The sequence below is a fragment of the Dipodomys spectabilis genome, unplaced genomic scaffold (genome assembly GCF_019054845.1).
Source record: "Dipodomys spectabilis isolate Male_0828 unplaced genomic scaffold, ASM1905484v1 ptg000517l, whole genome shotgun sequence".
Lineage (NCBI taxonomy): Eukaryota > Metazoa > Chordata > Mammalia > Rodentia > Heteromyidae > Dipodomys > Dipodomys spectabilis.
In genome coordinates this window covers 83,750-90,209 of record NW_024871194.1, presented here as the reverse complement: position 1 = coordinate 90,209, position 6,460 = coordinate 83,750, and the positions used below count along the sequence as shown (strand labels likewise).

Genomic DNA, 6,460 nt, shown 5'->3' with positions numbered 1-6,460 from the left:
AGAACATACAATATGTTTTAATAAATTGGATGAGGATTCATAAAAGGCATGTTTTGAATTTTCTTTATTTTTAAAATAGAATGAGGGCTGGGAAGGTTGCTTAGGGGTAGAGTGATTGTCTTGCATGCGTGAGGCCCTGAGTTTGATTACTCATCACCACATAAGTAGGAAAAAGCCAGAAGTGCTGCTGTGGGTCAAATGGTAAAGCACTATTCTTCATCTAAAGAGCTGAAGGACAGTGACCAGGCCCAGATTTCAGTGTTCAGGCCCCATGACTGACAAAATGAAAGAAAGAAAGAGGAGTTGAGATAGTGTCCAGGGCCGAAGTTCAAGCCCTGAAAAAGTACCCCCTCACCAAACACAAAATCATACACAAGGCTGGGATTCAGCTTAGCAGCTTACCATGCATGAGTTTTGATCCCTAAAACAAGGAAAGGGAGAGATTGGGTGAGGGAAGAGAGAGGGAGGGAGAAAAGGAGAGGGAGAAATAACTGCATATAGAAAAGAGGGTAGCTCTGCATAATAAATGATATTCATTAGGGTACATGGTCAGGCAAACATTTTCTGTAAAGGAACAAAGTACGTCCAGGCCTTGGGAGCCACATGATATGCCGTAAGTATTACATTCTTCTGTGGCAGTGTGACAGAGGACACAGATAGAATGATTGCATTAAAACTTTACTAACATTCACTGAAATTTGAATTCTATTTTTATTTGAAATATGGCTAGTGTAACTGTGTGTCTGAATTTTTAATTTTATGCAATTTTGCTTACTGTAAGAATTGTCACTTACAGCTTTGTGGCTGGCTACTCAACTGAGTAGAACAAGTCTGGCCTCTAATGAAGTCTTAGAGCACCTCCAAAGTAATCCAGGAATACAAGCAACGGAAGTCACTCATCTTTTTGGTAGTCACAGTAAGAAACAGTAAAACAAGAAAATAAATAACCCTACAATTAAAAACACCAAAGGAGCTTTAAGCAAAATTCAGCAAAATTTATCTAGTATTTAAAGCTTAATCCTCAGATTTCAGCATTCTGAGTAGCTAGGATTACAAATGTGAACTACTCTCATGTATTTGTTAGTTTTTTAAATACCAAGTCATCATTGTCACTTACCTGGCAGGGGAGATACCATGATCACGAAGGTGGTTTTCTCAGGACAAGGCTTATCTATTGCACTCCAGATGTGCTGACACCGCGATTTTCCCAAATGTGGGAAATTCGACTGCATAATTTGTCGTAGTGGGGGACTGTGTTAGTGCTCTTTTCTGGATAGATAGATAGGTAGATGGATGGATAGATAGATAAATAGCATTGTATTTTATACTGCCCTCGTCTCCTTTCCTGCACTCAGCAGTCACTTGGTCCTAAGGATACTGTAAAGGATGAGGTACCTCTAGGCTTACTTTGTAGTTTCTAGGAACTACAAGGAGTAGAGAAATCAGCTACAACTCACCATGAGAAAATAAATGAGGAAGTTGGGTGCAGGTGGCTTACACATGTAATCCTAACTACTCAAGAGGCTGAGATCTGAGGATTGCAGTTCAAAGCCAGCCCAGGTAGGAAAGCTCATGAGATTCTTATCTTCAATTAACCACCAGAAAACCAGAAGTGGGCTCTGGCTCAAGTGGTAGAGCACTTCACTTGAGCTGAAGAGCTCAGGGACAGCACCCAGAGTTCAAGTCCCATGACTTACAAATAGAAAGAAAACAAATGAGTAACCAGAGCCAATGGCTCATACCTGTAATTCTAGCGAGTCAGAAGGCTGAAATCTGAGGATCAAGGTTCAACACGAGCCTAGGAAGGAAAATCTATGAGATTCTTATTTCCAATTAACCACTGAAAACCATAAGTTACAATGTAACTCAAAGCGGTAGAACAGTAGCCTTGAGCAAAAAGATCAAGGACAGGATCCAGAAACTGAGTTCAAGCCCCACAACCGACCAAAAAAAAAAAAAAAAAAGAAAAGAAAAAGGAATGAGAAGCCACCTTAATGAAATAGCTAAGCAAGTACAATATACAGAATAACTCCTCCCTTCCTTCTTTTCTTCCTTCTATTCCTTCACATCCTTTGCCCCTTTCTATCCTAGAACTTAAACTCAGGGCCTCATGCATTTTAGGTAGGTACTCTACTAGATGATCCATACATGTGCTTTTTTTGGCTTTAGTCATTTTTCTTTCTTTCTTTCTTTTTGGAGGGCGGTCCAGTCATGGGGCCTGAACTTTGGGCCTGGGCACTGTCCTTCAGCTCTTCAGCTCAAGGCTAGCATTCTACCATTTGAACCACATCGCCACTTCCGGCTTTTTTCTTTTTACTTATGTGGTGCTGAGGAATCGAACCCAGGCCCTCAGGCATGCAAGACAAGCGCTCTACCACTGAGCTACCTTCCCAGCCCTCATTTTTCTTTTGTTGGTTATGTGACTTGAACTCTGTGCCTGGGTGTTGTCCCAGAGCTCTTCAGCTCAAGGCAAGGGCTCTACTGTTTGAGCCTGTGTAGCTAAGATTACAGGCATGTGCCACCTGTGCCCGGCTTGGCTTAGCCATTTTTGTGGTAGGGTTTTATGTCTGTGATCAGGCCGGTATGGACGACAATCCTTCTTTTTACCTAAGAAGCACAATGCATTGGGTTCAGATGTTGATTGAGATCCAATATTTTTAATGTTTTTCCTGGGCTAACATCAAATCATAATCCTCTCTGTATCAGTGAAGACCCAGCACCAAGCATTACATCCCTGGCTCAAATTTCTGATGACTAAAACATCTGAACAAAGTTTTAATAATTTTAAATGTTGAATTTGGGGACAATGGGTGCTCTTACTTGCCTAATTGCAAATTGCACCAAAAATCCCAAATATTAACTTTTGATTTCCTAGAGTACATTAAATAAGCGTATAAACTTTAAAAAGCAATTAACTACACCGTTATATGTTACAGACTGTGATAGACAATTTGCTCCAGGAAAGTTAGAATGAACTTGTGACTTTAAATGAGCATCATTATTCCACAATACTGTGAAATTTTGGAAATTATGTAATCACTTAATCACAATCAAAAAAAAAAAAGAACCTCGGAAAAGGGAGGGAGGGAGGGGATGGTAGGGGGAAAACTATGGAGGGGGTAACAATGTTCAAGAGGAAGTGTACTCATTACCTCACTCATGTAACTGTAACCCTCTGTATAGTATCTTTACAACAACCAAAAAGCAATTAACTAAAGAAAAAAGCTAAACAGAATACATCCTTACCATTGTAACTTTGGACTTAACACCTTGTCAGTCATTGCTTACATCATAGTTGTTTGTCTGGGCAGTATATTCCATACACGGATCATGCCACCCCCAAGGTTGAGGGCTAAACAGCCTATATCCACAGGAGTGAAAGCCAGGCTCTAGGCAAACACACCAAAGGAAGGCAGGATCCAGCAGCATTGTAGGTGGCAATGTCCCAACATATGACCTGAAGTTTTAGGGCAGCTTAAATAGAGATTTTTCTTTAGGAATAATACTCTATTAAGCCATACCTCTTCTTCTGGGTTTATCACTGCTTAATTGGAGACAAGTCTCATGGACTTTCCTGCTTGGGCTGGCCTGAAATCATGTTCCTCAGATCTCAGCCTCCTAAGCAGCAAGGATTATAGGCATGAGCTACCAATGTTTAAATTCATTATTCCTTTAATAAAAATCAAAATGGCTACAGTATGGTTTAACAGAGACCTTGAATCCTTCTCTGAACCTTATAAATTTTCTGACTAGAAGCAGAATGACAAACTGACATGTGGGAAACAATCTACCATATTAAACCATTTTTCAGAAGAGTATCTGGCTCATCAGTTTGGCTCTTGTCCTAATGGGGACTTTTCTGCAGAAACACAAGCCTTACATCTAAGCCTCCTAAGTAAGATTATAGGCATGAGCCACCTGTCCCTGGCACCATTCACATTTCTGTACAAGTGAATAAAGCTCAGTGATATAGTGTCTACCTCTTTAACCAAAAGCAGGTAAGAAACCAAAATTGAATTTGAAATTCAGTTTAATGTGAGTCTATAATCTTAACAACTGGGTTGTATATTATTTGATCTTTGCACAAGTCTCTTAGTAGATATAGCACACATGTCATGATTTTTCTATTTCAAATGGTCCATGAGAGATTGCTGGGCATGGTATGGTAAGCCTGTAGTTCCATCACTTGGGAGGCTGAAGCAGAAGCAGTATAAGTTCAAGGCCATTTTGGCTATGTAGTGAGATGCCATTTCAGAAGGGCAGAAAGTAAATGGCTCCTGAATATATAAGCCTTGGCAATTACTTTCCCATCTTCTGTGTCTACAAAGAGAAGCCTAAGACTCTCCAAGGCCAAACAGAAAACATGACGCAAAGACTAACAACAAAACAACTGGATACCAAATGTGTTGACTCATTCTTGGGCCAATAGTGTCACCCAAAGACACACTTCAACAGTTGGGTCTATGTTCCCTCCTCTTCTCTTCAGAAAGGGTCATTTCAAAATCATCATTCCTAGAAATTAAAAGACATCAGTGATATTAGGATTTCCATTCCAGCATATTTACAAGTCAGTGAACACTTAAGACATCGGCAACTATAAAATTAAGTGACTAGCAAGTGGAACATGGCACCTGAAGACACTAATAGTTCATAGTATATGGTCTGTGAATTAGAACTTATTAAATTTGCTACCATAGCTGCAACAGGTGCAGTAACAGTTGAGGGAGGGCAGCAGCAACCTTGGCTCCAGCCCCTTGACCTCCGGAGTGCATCATGGAACCTAGCAGCCCTTCACAAAGGCCAGGAGAGAAGGGGGCTGCCCGGAATGCTAGGATCATGCCTCTGGTGTAGCATGAGACCATCAACTCACTTCTGCTTCCTGGCTAGATAAGTAGGGGCCGCATGCTGTGTCACCTCACTCCTGTTTCCAGTTTGGGGGAAGGTAAGGGGGTCCCTGTGCCCCTGTCACCTCACTCCTGCTTCTGGTCTGGGTGGGTAGGAGCCGTGTGCCTGCACTACCTCACTCCCACTTCTGGTCTGGGTGAGTGTGGGCTGCATGCCCATTTCACTCTCTCCTGCTTCCACTCTAGATGAGTGGGGGGCGCGTGCATGTGTCATCTCACTCCTGCTTCTGGTCTGTGTGAGTTGGGGAGTAGAAGCCGTGGTGCCTGTGTCACCTCACCACTGCCTCTGGTGTGGGTGGATAGGAGCCATGTCCCTGCATCACCTCACTACTGCTTCCTGGTTGGATAAGTCTGGGCTTGGTGCCCTTGGCTCCTCACTCTGGCATCCGGTCTGGGTGAGTGGGGACTGCTTGCCTGTGTCACCTCACTCTGATTCCAGTTTAGGTGAATAGAGGAGTAGGGGCCATGTGCCTGCACCACGTCACTCCTGCTTCCCGTCTGGGTTGGTCTGACTGGCTGTGAGCCAATTACTATTTTCAGATGCTGTTTACCAGCATGGACTGCAGCCCATGCCAGAGGTTAGACTTTTCCAGTTATCATAACAAAGCATGACATTAAGGGATTAGGATGGCACCTTGCTAGGTTTGAGAATGTTGTTATTAAGTTGTGTGTGTGTGCATGTGCACTGGTCTTGGGCCTTGAACTCAGGGCCTGAGGTCTATCCCTGAGGTATTTGGTCAAGGTAGAGCTCTACTTCTTGAGCCACAACTTAACATATGGCATTTTTTTGTGGTTAATTGGGAGTAAAAGTCTCCCAGATTTTCCTGACTGGGCTGGCCTTGAACCACTACCCTCATATCTCAGACTTTTCAGTAGCTAGGATTTACAGGTGTAGGGTGCTTCAGTATTTGCTTGTTTGCCATCCAGAGAGAACTGTGCTTGGCAAGTGTTCTGGAGGAAAAAGAATTGAAATCTTCCAATGAGCAGTGGTGAAAATACTGAGGTATTAGCCCGGTATTGGTGGACCAGGCTTCTAATCCTACCAATTCAGGAATGTGAAATCTGAGGATTGCAGTTAGAAATCAGTGTGTGGAGGACAGAGTCCTTGAGACTCTTTTTCTCCAACAAACTACCACAAACCTGGAAGTGGCACTGTAGCTAAGTGGTAGAGCACCAACCTTGAGCGAAAATGCACAGGGACAACACTCAGGCCATGAGTTCAAGTCCAATGACCACAAAAACAAAACAAAACAAGAAAATAAATTTGGCTAAAAGTGGACCCCAGCCTATCACCATGCACCAACATCAACTCAAAATGGATTAAAGACCTTAACATTAAACCTGAATCTCTGAAACTACTTCAGGACAGAGTAGGAGAGACACTTGAACTAATAGGCACAGGAAGGAACTTCCTGAACAAAGTCCCAGGGTCACAACAAGTTGGAGAGAGACTCGACAAATGGGACTACCTTAAAATAAAAAGCTTCTGCACAGCTAAATCTATCGCAACTAAGCTAGAAAGACAACCAATGAATTGGGAAAAAATATTTACCAGC

General features: G+C 42.4%; 1 non-coding gene across 1 annotated transcript; it reads left to right on the top strand.

Moving 5' to 3' along the window:
* The first annotated feature begins 1,109 nt into the window (after positions 1 to 1,109).
* LOC122099542 lies at positions 1,110 to 1,272 on the top strand. Its single transcript, XR_006145956.1, has one exon. It is a non-coding gene; the product is annotated as a U1 spliceosomal RNA (small nuclear RNA).
* The last annotated feature ends 5,188 nt before the right edge of the window (positions 1,273 to 6,460 follow it).